Raw genomic sequence first — 16369 nt, forward strand, 5'->3', positions numbered from 1 at the left:
TGCCGCGTCTGTTTGGTACCAGACAGAAGGGAGAGGGTGTGCGCCCCGAAAGTGCGGAGCGGGGCTTTCACAGAATCACAGAATCATCAAGGTTGGAAAAGACCTTGAAGATCATCCTTTCAGTGGGCATTTTCTCGGATTTTCCGATGGTGTTGCTGTAAGACAGCGCTGGGCAAGCGGAGGTGACCTCTGCCAGTCTAGCTGCGAGGCCAGCACAAAGCCAGCACCTGCAAAACTTGTTTTCCTCCTCAAAAACTCTTCCAGTACCACCAGGCAGGATGCTAGGGAGCAGGAAGCCTCTTGTGATGAATATCTGAGAGGAGTCAGGCTGTGTCAGGGCTGAGATACAGCAGCCAGGCTCCCGATGGATCTGCAAAGCACCGTTTGATGGAGAAATCCTGTCAGCGGTTGCTCAACACCCGTCTCAGCCTCGCCAGAGCGGGCTGAGCCCTCCCGGGGTGTTTCCTGCTTGTGAGCTCCTCGAGAGGCTGGCAGGTGATGAAACCAGATGGATGAAGGATGCTGAGATATTCTGCTTTAGAAAAGCCTCTTTCTCCCACCAGCTACCTGGGTCTTTTAAAGCTTTCCAAGCAGCAGAGCGTAGTTTGACTGGTGTGACCACAGGCGATGCGCCTGGGACTGGAGCTCTGAGGAGGCAACAGTACTTGAGCTACTACAGCCTGAGTGGGAGTTACAGGAGGAGCAACTCAGCTGTCACCCCACAGGCAGGGCTTGTCAGAGCCGAGATTGCAAAGGTCGTGTTCGTCCTGACCCTGCATATGCACCTCCTGAGGATGCTCACCTCACAGGCAAAGAGCTGGCATGGGTGGGTGCTGCCCTGGAGACCAGCCCTACTCTGGGGTGTAAATCCACTCGGGGTGTCTCAGGTGCAGAGCTGTCTTTGCAGAATACCTACTTTGAGCTATGAAGTCCCATCACAGCTAGTTTATTCCCTTTTGAGAAATACCTGGGTATCTTTTACAGCCTTTTTTTTTTTGATCTTTTAAGGCCTCAGAGCTTCCCGGGGAATGTCAGAGCCACATTTCCCACACGGATCTCTACCTCAGCTATCAGGTGCGTAACGAACCGCCCTATCTCCACGGCTCCCCGTGACTGCTCACGTGCTGACTTAAGAGTCATTCTGGTTGGGGTCACGTTTTTCCCCCAGGGCCCTGAAGTGTACAGGTTGTCTCTCCTCTCCTTAAGCTTGAAGATAAAGCAACAACTTGAAGTTCTGGAGTGTGGCTCTCCACAGGTTGTAGAGCAAAGTTTAAAAGAGGCTTTTGCACTACCAGGAGCCACGCAACTATAAATCCTATCACAATCAGAGGGAAAAGGGTTGATTATTTTGATTTCCTAATGTAACACAGCTTATGCAATCATACTGTATATCAGCGCACTCATATTCTTCCAAATTCCTCTCTTTAAAAACTTTTTAACCCTTTGGCCAGTTTTATCCCACACTGACTGAGGTACAGAGCTCCTGCATGTACAAACAGTTGGGTCAAGAATGACCCTGCCAGGGCTGCAACTGTGAGAAAGGCCAACACATGCTGCCAGACCTTATTAGACAGTAGAGAATCCACACGGATCTGACATTTGATTGATGCCCGAACCGTGGGAAAAGCTTCAGTCAGAGTTTGTGCCCTCTCAGGCACCCAGGTCAGTCCCCCAAGAGACGCCAGCCTGTTGAAAGCCAGACTCTGCAAATTCTGCAGCTCACAGACTTGTTTGTTTGCTTTTTAGTGCCAAGCTGGGAGGGGGCGGGCAGGGAGAGGGAGCTTAGCAGAAGCCAAAAGGGCCAGTGCTGGTGTTCGAGGATGGAACTAATAAGAGCAGCACTGGTATTGCAGCCCCAAAGCCTGGTAGAAATGTCCTCCTTGAAGGAATCGCTGCAAATTATCAGCTCTGCTGCCCGGTGGTACAAGCTGGCAGGGTCTTGGGGCACTAAGCCATGTCACCTCCACGGTGTTTGTCTGAGCCTCTCGGTGATCTACGGAGGTTCTCTCAAACTCTCGTCATTGTTTGAGAGACAGCCGAGCTCTTGTTTGAAGCGTGTCAGAAGGAGCTGGAAGTGGTGACAATAAGGACAAAACTGGACTCTTCTGGTTACTTGTGGCTGAAATCAAGGCAGGCAGAGGAGAGCTGGACGGCTGTGCCCTTTCCTCGATCACAAGATGGACAGTGGAAAAAGCTGGGCCAGATCCAGCCTGTTCCAACCTAGGTCTGCTGGGATAGCTCAAAAGCATCTCTGACTTTTAAAAATGTAGAAGGAGTTGAAAGACTCTTTGGAGACCTTCCACCTGTGAAAAATGAGCACAGTTTGGTCTGGTCTCTGTACAAAAGTCTGCAGGCGGGTGGAACAGCTCCTGCAGGTGTGTTGGAGAACTAGTAAAAAGTCTCTGCTCCTTGGCTGCAGGGGGAAGGTGATGTAGATTATAAGAGATGGGAAGAGGGTATTTGAGGGGAAGGTTTGAGAAGTCAAGGGCAAGTGTCTATAAGGAAAATACTTTGCACAAGAGGGGAAGGTAAAGATACTCTTGGTCACGTAATCTAGCCCGCGAACTGTATTTTCTGATTTTTATTCTACTTGCATAAAGAGCATCTCTCCATCACTTCCTCAATCTCTAAATTGTTTGGTAGACACAGTTCATTAGAAATCTGCTCTGTTGAATAGCAAAGTAATGAATCTTTGTGCTTTCCATTTCCTCCATCTGAGCTGGAAAGTGTTTTTCTCACACAATCTCAGTCTCGAGCAGTAATAACAAAACCACAACTTCTGTTGCTGTTCTTTATTTGCAGGTTGGATTCCTCGGCCGACACCTCTAAACACAAGTGTTCACGACCTGCCGGCTACAAGACAGCAGACAAAGGGAATGATGGTTATGACTGCGTGAACAAATATCATTCTGATATTTCTGTTTTAACACAGCAATGTCCAGGACTCACTGTCAGGAAAAACTGCTCGTGACTTTGAGGTTTCTCACGTGTATGTTAAGCCGAGAACAACATCTATATGCAGACCAACTGTTGTATGTGGGTTTTGGTTTAACGCTATACACTTCCTATTTCTAATTGATCGGGTGACAGCGAAGTGGGTAAAGCTTCGATTAGGACCTGATTTCTGTTCGTGCAGTTCCAGAGCAAACACAATCAAGTTGCAGGGTTTACGTTTACATTTACATTAGCAAGATCCTGGGCTAACTCACGCGGCCAACATGTCTGTTCCTCTAGCTCTTCCACACTGCGATACTGAAGGCCCATCGACTGTAGCTGAAGCTGTTGCACAGGTTGGGAAATAATTTCTTTAACTCAGTAGCTGAAACACCTGGCTATTCCTGGTCCCCCATCCCAATTCGTCAGCTGTCTTGAATTATTTTAAAGAATTCCTCACAGTTTCAGGGTCTTCTAACAAATATTCCAGCTATTTCGTCTTCTAGTATTGCCTTTATGTGACTCCTCTGTAACACAAAAGCAGCGTGAGATGGTGGAGTAAAGGGGAGCAGGGTGCAGTGCGCTGAGGGAATGCTGGCTCAGATGCTGTTTCCCAGGTTAGAGCTGTCGGTGGATTCTCCTCAGTCCAAGGGAAAAAAAGACAAGAAGCAGGAATATAGATGTTTTCTCACTTTCCCCTCTTCTTTATGTAATGGATGTGGGACAGAGGGAAGGTATTATTTGACATCCCTGCACTCTTAAGATGTTTTTCATTACAGAAAGTGTCAAAATTAAGGACCTCCCCCTGCCTGAAAATGCTTGGTCCAGTGTGGGAGGCACTGTTTCCGAAGGGAAAGGGTTTATTTTTTCTCAGCCTTGACTCAATCTCGGCTTTCCCTGCTGTGACTGCTGGAGGAGGAGGGGAGGGCTGGCGGGCTCGCGTGTGAGGATTCATTTCCCTCCAGGTCCCCGAACAACCATCAGATAACACCGGGGTTCAGGTGCCACGAGCCCACACTGAATCCCAACCGGTGGCCCCGTATGAAATCCCTGTGGCCCAGGGGGTCTCGGGGAGGCAGCCCTGCCCTGCTGCTGCCTGTACCAAACCCCATCTGCTTCTCCTGCCGGAGCGGGGGGTCAGGAGAGGTCTGAGCCTCTCGGGTCTGAGCGCCGCTGGAGCAGAGATCTTCTGACGTTTCTGGGGACAGACTTAAAAGTCCCCCTCGAGTGACCTGAGGTGTCCTCCTTCTGACCCGCTGCCGGGGAAGATGAAGGGAGCCGTTTGCTCCTTCCCCTGCCCCTTTTCTTGGTGACACAGATAGAGGCCATGCGGCTCTTCCTCTGTTTTGGCGAAGGGAGGGGCAGTTTCCTGTTTTTATACAGAAATTAGATTGATCCAGGATGCTTTTGTGCTGCTGCCGGTCCTGAGGCACGCAGAGGGGCTGACGGTGTAGGTGGGCTCTGTGGCTTTTACTGCAGTTTTCCTGCTCGCACCAAGCGTCCGACCCTCCCTGCGCTGCACCCTGGGGTTGAGCTGGATGCAGGGTCACCTCTCTGACCCAAACACCACGAAAAAGCTTTCCCTGCAAAACCAGGGTCTGTTTTTTCCAGTGGCCCATTTCAGGGGGTTTGCAGGGTCCTGGTGAAGTAACGCAGCTCCATCCCGCTCCAGCCATGGGACCGCCCGTCCAAGGCCAGGGCTGTATCTGGCATTAACATCCCAGGAATCTGCTCCAGGCGAGCAGGAATAAAGTGGAGAGACATGTTTACAACTGCTAGTGCGGGGAGCTCCTACAGGCAGGGGAGCAGACCCAGCCCAGTGTGACAGTCTCACGGTCTAGCTGTCACTGTCAAGGAATTGGTCTTGAATAAGGAGAAATGGCAAGCAAGCAGCAAATTGGTTTTGCTCAGTGCTTTGGCCACGATTAATGAGGAGGGAACAGGACAAAGGTAATGTATAATTAAGTCGGCTGATAGCAGAGTTCTGTTCAGAGCAGGAATGTGTTGTACGCTGTCACGCTATAATTAGCAACATTTTGTTATAGTGCTTTTCCTTTCCTTGATGGAACCCAAAAAGCTTCACAAAATGCACTCGGTTAAAGTTGCCAGCTCCCCTCGGGGACAAAGCCCTGATCCCGCACGCTGGCACGGCCCGGGGCTGGCGGAGGGAGTAGGATGAAGCTTTTCCTCCAGAGACACCCAGCTGGGAGACCCGGGGTCCCTCCACCTGGGGTGACCTGTGAAATGGGGGAGTTTTGCCTGTGAGAAAGCTGGGGCATGGAGAGGTGAAGTGGCTTTCTAAGGTCACCAAATGAGTCATGGGTAAGGCTAGGAATAGTAGCCAGCAGTCAGGCTCCCAGCTGCTGCACCTATGGTTATTTCTATTTATGCTCTTCACTTCTCTCGCCCGTGGTTTACTGAGTGCATTCCAAGAGTAACTTGCCTGCCAGACATCCTCCCCTTTAAAACCAGAAATGGACAGATAAGATAGTAGAAGAAATCACTTTAACTGCTGGTATGTGCACAAACATACCTGAACCCCGTCCAAGTTATCAGCCAGGGTTTTTTTTTAATGCTCTTTCGGGGCAGGAGAAACGCCTCCAGTCTCAAAGCGCCTGTGGCAGTTTGCTGGCAGGGTACCAGATGATTTATTTCCTTCGCCTGTGGTCAAAAGGAGAAAGAAATAAAAAAAGCAAAAAATAAAGAAGGCAATCATGTTAGACATAGCAAAACGCGGTCAAGTGACTCCAATATAAATCCCGTGAAGGCAATGGGAGAATTGTGGCTCTGGGAATTAGAAGTTTAGACTGTAAACCAAAATAAAACTGAAACCCCAAATAAATGCTGCATTTTCCCCCAATAAATTTTCCCAGAATGCCTTATCTACCTCTTAGTGAAGGCATTGAGGCTTTCTTCCATCAACTTGAGTTGTAAAGCCCCAAGGCCGGAGTATCTGAAAAGCCCTAAACCAGGGGGTAATGGTTTGGCTCCTCGCTATTCTTGGGGTGAGCAGAATTAGGCTGCTGGGTAAACTGGTGTTCAAAGGCAGCATAAAAAGGCTCATTCAGGCAGCAGAACTGACATGCAGTCAGACTGTTATAGCAAATGGAAGCATGGTAGTGGTACGAACGACCAGAAATGCTGTGCTGGATCTGCCAGTCTGCAGGCACTGAGGATGGAGACAGGCTTGCCTATTTTGTGACACGAGCTGCCTAAATTCCCTCAAACTGCCCTTGGTCGTGGAGCAGCAGGTGGGCTGCCCTTGTACCCTGCATCCCAGTGCGGTATCCCATCACTTCCTCACGCTTCTTGGCTCTGTCTCTTCTTTCTAGAGAAGTCTTTAAAGAAGAGGAGGCTGAGGGGAGACTTCCTGGCCCTCGGCAACTCCCTGCCAGGAGGGGGCAGAGAGGGGGGGTGAGTCTCTGGAGCCAAGGCCCCAGCGCCAGGCCCCGAGGGAATGGCTTCAAGCTGCCCAGGGCAGGGTCAGGCTGGCTCTGAGGAAGGATTTCTGTGCAGAAGGGGCTGTTGGGCGTTGGAATGGGCTGCCCAGGGCAGGGGGGAGTCCCCGGGATCCCTGGGGGGGTTGAAGAGTCGGGCTGAGCCAGCGCTGAGGGATCTGGGGGAGCTGGGAACAGTCAGGGGGAGGGTCATGGTTGGGCTGGAGGAGCTTCAGGGGCTTTTCCAACCCAGATGATTCTGGGATTTGGTAATATTTCTCCTCCACTTTCTTCTTTTTGCACTTTATTTTTCTATTTGCAGTGCTTTTACTGAAGTCTTGTTTTATGGTTCTCTTCACTCCCTGGCTCGCGGGGTGATGTGCTGTGGAAGGCACGCAGAAGCCACTGCTGCTGGCACAAGACCCCCAGAAGAGCTGAGAGGTGCCGGGGTCCCTCGGCCACCGTCTGAGCCTCAGGATGTGGCCGTGAGCTTTGCTCTCCATGATCTGCCCCGTGGAAGGCAGCGAGCTGCCTGATCTTTGACCAGGAGGGATTCAGTGTTGTGTGGTTTTCTATGTATCTTCTGTTTTCTACTCTGCTCGATTCTTCCCAAGCTTCTCTGGGATTTTCACAGAGGGATCAGACTGGAATAATGTTGGTTCATTCCCCAGATATCTTGTATACACAGGCTATCCATTTTGATGAGGTGACTTTTGCAGTGTCCCAGGCATAAAAGCTGACTCCCCCTCTTTGCCCTCGCGGTGATTCCCCGATGCTAGAGCTGATGAGTAAGTGTACAACCGAGCTCTCCCTCCTCCTGCCAGCCCTGGCTCCGCACAATGCAGTTCCAGGTCCTTTCACGGAAATTAACATTTACTTTAAGAACTAAAATAAACAAAAACAAATAAATCTCCTAACAAAATAAGATCAATAAAAACATCGCCAAAGCGCTTTGTTTTGCTTAGAAGACGCATCTTTGTGCACATCCACTTGTGTGTTGCCAAGTTTTGGAAATCAGCAAAGGCTGACATTGTTTACTGCAAATTAAAGACCCTCTGGAGACATTCTGTCTTGCTTTCCAGTGTAGCCTGGGGCTGGAGGAGGGAGGCAGTTGGACAGTAGCATAGAAGAAACCCTGTTCCAGTGTTGCTAACTATAGCATTAATTTCAGAGTCATAAATAACTTCAGTACCATGGTTACAGCACTAGCCAAGTATGATATCATTTAGTTTAGGATTAGGGAAAAATATCTTCCTTGAGCTGTGGGTTCTAAAATAAGCAACTTTTCCCGAATGGGTTTCTCCCAAAGACTACACAGAGAAACTCCAGCCTGTAGCTGTGAATTAGAAGGATTACTTTGGTAAAACTGACTGGATGAGAAGTGTCAGCAGGTAAAAAAAGCTCAGAGGGGAGATTCTTCTAAGTTCCTCAGTGAATGACAGCCTGGCACTCAGTCGGTTTTCTTAGAAAACAGCACCTTCCCCTGAGTGAGAGCGAGTGTAGTCTTTTCCAACACGAGCTCTGGATTAGGGAGGCAGGCAGCCGCGCTGATCCCTTCAGAAATCAGATGCCACTAATGCCCATTAGAAAGATGGACCGAGAGATCGGCGCTGCCAGCTCCCATGGTTACTGATGGTAACTGCGTGAGCAGGTGAGAGCCAGCGTGCATCCATTGCTCCAGTCAAAAAAACCAACTGTGATATTTGTGTTACAAAATTTACCCACAATTGCATGCACATGCAACTCCGCAGGACCTTGGGGGCAACAGTGAAAGGCTGTAGTGAGAGAAATCCCGATGACGTGTAGAGTACAGCACTATCATGGACTACAACAAGAACCTCAAATGGGACAAGGGGCTCCTGTGAGGGGGCATAATGAGAGAAAATTGTATGGAGAAACCAGACACTTTAAATACTGCAAAAATGGTCGTAGGTGGATGATAGAGGAAATCTGAATCTAGTGCTCCGGGATAGAAAATACTAGACAGCTCAACCCAACGCCCTGATCCCATTCAAAATTGTTCAGAAAGTTATGACATTTAGTCTGTATTGGTAGGCTTTATGCCAGATTAGATATTGTCTTTCTTCCTGCTGCCGGCATCAAGCCAGCACAAACGCTGTATTATGTACTCTGCCTAATTCAACAGAAACATAATTGTGTGCCCAGGCATGATCTGGATTGAATTTGTCCTGCTAAATGATCCAGTAGTGCTCAAACCTGGTATAAAGGACCATAGAATTGTGGGTCAAACTTTCAAACTTCACGTCTTCTCTAATGTAAGGCGAGAGGATTTTGCCGCATGCAAAAACGTCCACGGTAATTGTTGAAAGATGCTTTCCCCCAGTTTAATGCCATTTCACAGCACAGATTAGAGGGTGCCCTCCCATGAAAAGCCGTGGAGAAACTTGAACACGCAGAGAAAAAAACAAATGTACTTTTTATTTCTGCTGTTCCTGGTTCTAATCATACAGAGATCAGCTGAAAAGTGACATTTCAGGATAGGCTGAACGGGTCTGACTGATACACTGCGTTCATTAGCCCTGCCCCTCGCTGCTACCCGCTGAGAGATCCTCTGGTAATTAACTTACCCCCAGCTCCTGATAGCAGAGTCTCCAGCGTCGAGGTGACTGTGGGCTTCTGCTGCTCTGAGCAGCCCGAGGACCACGGGCTCTTTCTTTCTGCTCTTTGTCTATGCTGGGCTCGGCTTCTTTCAAGTAACTGTTATCCATCATGAAGATGTGGGAGGCCAGCATGGAGTTCATTTTCTCAGCAGTGGACTCAGCAAATACCAGAAACCTTGCCCTCTCCTGGGCTGTGTTAAACGCAGGGATGCTTTTGGTTTGGGAACAGTCCTCTGTGTGTGTGTGAATCTCTGTCTTGAAGTCATCTTTCCTTTAGCTGTGAACTGCAAAGCAACCTAAAGGGGGGAAAAGAGGAAGATGACAGGACAATTATATTTGTGTGTGAGGACAGAGGTTTCTGGAGTTACTTGGTATACTTGCAACGAAAAAATAGACAGGTCATCTGGCCCAAGGAGTGGCTAGAAGAGATCTCAGTAACATTAGTACTAATTTGCAGTACCAATAGTTTCTTTAGCATGGCCAGTGAATAAAAGTATTCAGGCTCAGAAGACATGCAACTTGCTTGCGGCTTCGATGCTGACCTGTCCTTTAGCTTCAGCAAACTCAGATCTTTATCATCTCTCACACTTGTGCCTGTTTTCTCCACCTTGGTGGCAGGGCATCTGGGCACCACCCACCCTGACCTACGCTGGGATTTCTGCCACCACACGCTCCATCACTTCCCCAATGACCCAGTCCTATTTCACCAAGAGCTTCACTCTTTGGTTCAAATTCTCTGCTGTCAGGTAACAGAGTCAGATCTGGCCCACTTGAGAGGTTTTGCAGGTAGCTGAGCTGCACTATGCCAAACAGCCTCATCTGTATTTGGGACAGGGCCTGGACAGCCCAAGGAGCCCTCTCTCCTGCAAGGAGAAACCATCTGCCAGAGTTGTGTGTGAATCTCTACTTGGAAGCTCCTGGAAGCTGTTCTCAAGTGTAGCTCAGAAATACGCAGACAATTACATATCGCTGCTGTTGCACTGAGACTGCCAACTGTGGGGTCAGGTTGTCCCCTTTGTTTTCCAGTAATTACTATTTTTAGTTCAGGTTTCGTTTGGAGTGTAATGTTTTTAGATGAGCCCAAAGGTCCTCTGGCTGCACTCTGTGCAGCTTCACAGAAGACAGATGGGGCATTACAGACACAGTGTACTTAGTTCCTGCCACTTCATGAGATTCAAAGTCCAATTCAGTTGATTAAAGAACGATGTTGTCAAGTTCTGAGAAACGCCGTCTCTGCACGGAAGCAGAATACCTGCAGCAGAAACACAGTTTAACAGGGAATAATTTCACCTGCGCAGTAAACGAGGAAGATTGTAAATGTTCAGAGACCACAGGGAAAGTCTGCCATGGCTTGTGTTTTGATTTAGTAGCTCAGGCCATGTCACCTTGCCAGGTACATCTTGAGATTCACAGCCCTCCTCAATTCCAAGGCAGTCTGTGACCTAAACCAGACCCAAATCAAAGGCAGGACCTAGGCGCCCGGCACTGGCCAGCCTAAGTCAGTGCAGCTCCACAGTTCCCATCGGCAGGGAAGTGGGGCCAGGCAGAGCACCTCAGTCCAGACGCCGAGGTCACTGGTGGCTGTCCCAGCTGCAGCGTGAGCTGAGGGAGTGAGTCAAAGCCACAAAAGGCTGCCACGACCTTGCCAAGTATAAAAATTGCAAAGATACTGCCTTGTGCCTGCTGATATTTCTTGCTGAAAGCAGTGGAGAAGGTACAAGCCAACGGATGTCAAATACTCAGGCGATCGAGACACATCTGTTGTTCAGGAAGCACCACATCTATTTTAACCTCCCACATACATTAACCAACTGATCCTTCTAAGAGGCCTGGGAAGATCCCAAGTAGCACAATCCTCATTTGACTGAGGCCACAAAGGGTAATTAGCTGACTAACAACTGCAAACATCAGCACCCATATGAAAACCGGGACTCAGAGAGTTCTGGCTCATCACTTGCTGCTATTGCTGTGTACCTGTAGCACGCGCGGCAGCCAGGGAGCACTGACCACAGTCCCAATGTTGAGAAACCCCAGCTCCCGAATAAAGGGCTGGCACACAGACACAGATGTCTCACGCTTAGGATGTCCTCACGACAGAGAAGACAGGCGGGGTTAAGCCAACAGCTTCTGAAAACAGTCTGTGTAAAATAGAAACCGCTGTTGGATTTAGCTTGTTGCGACCAGAATGGGTTCCTTGGAGTCATACCGGCATTGTAGAATAAAACCTGAAGTCTAAATCCTGATTTCAGCCCTAGCTGGGTGCAGATTAACACAAGGCGGCTAATGGCTGCAGGTGAAAATTATCCTAAAGATGGATTAAACGCAGATATTACGGCTGAAACGCGGCGAGGTGCCTGCTGGAGCGGAAGGACCTGGGGACAATCAGTACAAACCCATGGACGGACGATGGGAGCCCAGGTTGGTTTTTCACACCAAGCCGTGTGAACCAAACCTGTCAAGTTTCACACGAAGGGCAGCCCGAGGCATACTCATTTAGTTCTCAGAAACTGGAATTTGTGCATAAATATATGCCAGCCTGTGGTAACCAGAAACTATTCTTATCACAGGAAATGCTGTTGGTCAGGAGGAACAAAGACGTTTGGTCCCCACAGCGCCAGCAAGCCTTCGACTTTGTCTGTGCTACACAGATCCTCGGGGTTTATTTCATTGACAATGTTCTTAATGACAAAAGAGCTTGAGTAAATTGGTTTGACTCTAAGTAGACAGGCCACCAAGACACAGAGAATAACATGTTGGGAGCAGAGGGATATGGTGGAGTATAAGCAGTCTGCCTTTGCCTCAGCTGGGTTCTCCTTAGATTGATTTGTACCCCGATGAACATGACTAGCAGGAAGGCAAATTGATTTAATCTACATATTAATATAAAAGAAGAAATTTTAGGGTGTTTGAAGGGTTTATAACACACAATGGAAGGTGGGTGGCAGTTTAAGTGAGACTAAAAGAATCTAATTGAGTGTAAAGGAGGTTAAATTTCTGCCAAAGCTCAGTTTCAGGAGCTGCCAGAAGATGCCAACTTACCTCAATTTAGGATCCATCAAAGTAGTATTAGAGTTTGGCCTTAAGCATTGAGTAAGCAGCTTTACGTGCCTGTGGGAGGGAGTGATATCCTAACAATAGTAGGAACGGTGCATGGTGCATGCAAATTACTCGGAATACATTTGCTCTTCACAGTGGATTTTGGATGAGGATGGAAAGGAAATTAATTTCTTTTTGAAATGAAGCCTAAGATGTTTGTAGTTATTAAGATCAGTAGGTGATTTCAGTGAAAAATTAGCTCTTACGAATGCAATAAAAACTTTGCTGAGCTGTATCTCGGAAAATATATTTTGTAACAGACAAGAGTGAATTTTGGGGGTTCTATGTTAACAATAGCTGTATTTAAAAAAAACAAACAAACAAACAACTGAAAAAAAGCCATGAAAAGGGTTTTGACTGTAGAAATATTCTGAATGCCAGGGGGGGTGGTGGTGGGCCTGTTAGAAAACTGCTTTAAAGAGGTGTTTTGGAAGTAGATTTATAAGAAAAGCTGCTAAAGACAGAAAACAGCTTTCTATAAATGAGGAATCCTTTCATTTGGACTGCTCTTACAAAACAACGCAGGAAATCACACAGGATGCTGCTGACGAGCAGGAGGAAGTGGTTTTAAGGATGACATTGGACTCTGCTAGTGGGATGCAGCCATATCTAAGCACACGTCTTTCTGCCGGCTCATCCAGCCCGAAGTGCTTTTGCTTTCTCTGCCTCTGCTGCCAGCGCAGCGGCACACACCGGGATGAGCAGCTCCGGGAGCTTTAGTTGAAGCCTCCCTGGCTGGTGACTCAACAGGACCAAACCGTCTTGTAATCTCTCTTGCTTCGGGGTGGTGTTGTTACAAAACCTGTTCAGGAACTGAAACTTTTGAAGTCTTACCGAGCTGTCTGGTGAAGGCCCCACCTACTCCGAGTCCTGTTTGACTCGCGACACACCATGTGGGAAGCAGGCAGTGCGTGAGGCCTTATTATAGAAATCGGGCAAAGCACTTGACTTCTGCAGAACTCGAGGCTGCCTTTGCCATTTTTAAGTGGTTACAGTAAAACAAGCTAATCCATGTTTACCGAGGTCCTCGGCGTCTTATTTTCCTTTCACTCTTGATGTGGTGCACAGGTTCAAAGGCGCAATACCTCTTTGCCTCAGCAGAAGCGGCACGAGGTGGTTTCTAAGAAGGCTGCCCGCTCACAGCCTCGCGTGCTTGCTGTGATAGCGTGTGCATCCACCGTAACTGCAAATGAAAACAGTTTCAGTTCTAGCTAGTCATTTGCTACAGTTTTGAATACGCTTAAAAATAACTGTGCACACAAATAAAACCACGGGGACGCACCTACAGAATTTGTGTAGACATTTGTGTGTGTGTGTATATAGATGTATATGATACACTTTCAGCGAAGGTGCCTGTGTATTTCTGCAGGGAGACTACGTCCATGCTTCTTTTACTGTAACAGGAAATGTAGCTCAGATTATTTTCAGCCAACCTATAGAGCTTTTAAGCAGTTAAGTTCAACTCAGTAGCCACGTGAAGCTGAATAATCTTAAATTTCTATCAGTGCCCTTAAAACCGTCCAGACTCAGAGTAAAATAATTATTCATAAGGCTTGCTCATAAATGGTTCATGAAAACATGATATTGGTGAGCCTATAACAAAATGCAGGCTTTCATCTCCATGCTGGTTGTTACTTGCAAGCAGAAATTCAGGAGTACTTAATTTAATGAGAGCCAGTGCAGATTTAGCTGCCTGTTCATGTGTCTTAAATCTCCAAACGCAGTAATGCATCGATTCTCTCAACTCCTGCTACAACACTGAAAAATATTTTCCTGCTAAGTGTCACCTCAGCATCAGAGGGGAAAAAAACCCCACCGAAAAGGTCCCTCGCTTCTGTGGGGCACCTGCCCTACCCGTCCTTGAAATGTGCTGTGTGCCTTTGTCTTCCAGGCAAAACGTGGCTTCACTTCCTGACTTCTGTAGTGAAGCAAGAAACAGCTTCTTCATTACTAAGAAAATATCACGGACAAGACAAATAGTCATGTTTTATATTTGCAATTTATAAAATACAACTCAGTTTCAAATCTGCTGGGAAAAAAAAAAACAAAAAAAACCTTTGCTTAATAAACAAGGTCCACCTGCAGTTTGGCTTTTTAGTTTCAAGGTTTCTTTTTTGCTGATGGAAGTGGCCTTCATGTGGGTTAAAGCTCTATAAATGGTTGCACACGGAGGTTTAGTGCTTATCCAGTTTCTCAAGAGGAGGTCAGCCCCTGGTATTCGGGTGGTCCAAGGTAAAACAACAGCGGTTTTCACGATGGTAGAAATAAGACAAGTGAGGTCTTTGTTCTACACCACTCTAAAAGTTATCAAAGAGCCCGGGAGCAGGAAGACCCGGGGCTGAGGTTATCCCCACAGATGCCTTTCCTGAGCTAGATCCACTCCCTGGGCAGAAGAGTGGAGAGCGAGGACTGCTCATGGACTGCACTCCCAGACAGAAAACGCTTTTGCAAACGAAGGAATGACTGATTTCCCCCCAAAATACTGTATCACATTTCCTAGGCCAGTACTTCCCAAGACAGTCTGGCTCGCTGCCACTTCGGTGTGGATGCAGCCACACAGATTTGATCTGAACACAGGCTCCCAGCGCAAGCATCGTGGTTATCTTGGCTCCCACAGCTGGCTTTCCACCCTGGGGAAGTATCAGGGTGAAAAACCTGGACGCACCCTGTGAGGCCTTGGGTATTGCCTGGGTGGGTGGATGCCCTGCGGCCTCACAATCTGGCCCTGCACGAGGTTTAATTTTCAGAAGAGCTCAGCTGCTGTCTGTGTGCTCGGGTTAGCAGCCAGGCTTTGAAAACAACTCAGCTCTTTCGAGATTGAACTGTCGAAAATCTGGTCAGTTGTGTAACAAAAGGAGCTGTCACACGCTAATTCATAGTCATTCGATCTCTAAGAAAAGCCACTTAGCAGATCTGGACAAGGCTGAAGCTGATAAGGAAAGAACTCATTAAACTGATAGAATTAGAGATCTCTTTTAGCCTTCTCCCCTGCTTGCTATTTGCCACCTGTCACTCACTCTGTTGTTTTTGTAACTCAACAGTGGGTTTTGGGAGCAGAGATTGTGTCTTCCTACATCTTCTGCTTAAGGTTCTTTTACCATTACGTAATTACCAATAATACAAAGGGAATAGGGTATGAGAAGGGAGCTGCAGAAATCCAATTTTTATGATGTTGCTCCTGACAGCAAAAAGCCCTTTCTATCTCAAGAATCCTTTATAGTAAGTACATCTCCTAAATAAAACATAAGACTCAGAAAAAAAACAAAAAAAACCCCAACAAAACCAAATCCAGCGAAGCTCTCTAGAAAACCTCTGTAACTAACACAGTACCGGAGCCAACCACAGGCAGCCTCACAGGCCCGTCTGTTGTTTCAGACGATGCTAACTCTGCCTGGGAACAACCCCAAGAGCAGGCGTTTGGGTTCAAACACCACAAATCCAATTTCTCGTGGACGCTGAAGAAACAGGCCTGAAATATATACATATTTTTAAAAATTATCTATTTCCCCAGGAAGGCCTGGGAGAAATCACAGACTGAGGAACACAGCCTGGTTCAAAATCGTTGGGGAATTACCTTTTGAATCCTGATACCTCACAGTTCAGTGTCTTAGGAAAAGGCATTGCAGGGACCTCTCCCGGCTGCCAGAGTTGGGCTGAAACACTGCCCAAGTGCAGAGGTTGTTCCCCACCACTGTGTAGACAATATATTCACGTGAAAAGAGACAAAAAAGAAGCTCCTTTTTGGGGGCTGGACCTCGCGCCCCATCAGCAGCGCACCGAGCACGGCACAGCAGTGCCATACAACACCCCTCCTCACCACACCTGCCCACCCCAGGGTGGCAGCGCTCGGCGAGATCCCCTCAGCCAGGCCCACTGTGGCTCCCCACCCCCTGCCTTCCCCACACACAGATTTGGGGTTTCCTTTGAGGTTTACACACGGTAACAGCACAGCACCTTCCTGGCCAGCCAGCCACAGCGCTCGGCAGCGCAGAGCCTGGGCTGCCCCAGGCCCCCGAGGGGTGATTTTCTGTCGGGGTTTTCCCTCCGCTCCCCTCTCACTCCCACGCTGCCCCCCCCGGTGCTTCAGGGCAGTGCAAGGAGGCCTCAAGGCCTCGGGGACTGCGGCGCGCTGGGCCGGGCGGCCTCTGCGCCCCTCATCGTGGCCTCTGCCCCTCCGGCCGGTCCCCCGAGGCCGGCTGGGGGTGTCGGTCCCCCCCGGAGGGGCCGGCTGGGGGTGCTGGTCCCCCCCGTCCCCGATGGCCGCTCTTACCCGTCCCCCCC

General features: G+C 48.5%; 1 long non-coding RNA gene across 1 annotated transcript; it reads right to left on the bottom strand.

Moving 5' to 3' along the window:
* Positions 1-5467: 5467 nt before the first annotated feature.
* On the bottom strand, positions 5468-13029 carry LOC113487600. The gene is made up of 3 exons (XR_003399820.1): positions 12923-13029; positions 8960-9288; positions 5468-5595 (listed from the first exon to the last, which is right to left on the bottom strand). It is a non-coding gene; the product is annotated as an uncharacterized LOC113487600 (long non-coding RNA).
* Positions 13030-16369: the final 3340 nt, after the last annotated feature.

This window comes from Athene cunicularia, assembly GCF_003259725.1.
Source record: "Athene cunicularia isolate RWA chromosome 20 unlocalized genomic scaffold, athCun1 chr20_part1, whole genome shotgun sequence".
NCBI classification, from domain to species: Eukaryota; Metazoa; Chordata; class Aves; order Strigiformes; family Strigidae; genus Athene; species Athene cunicularia.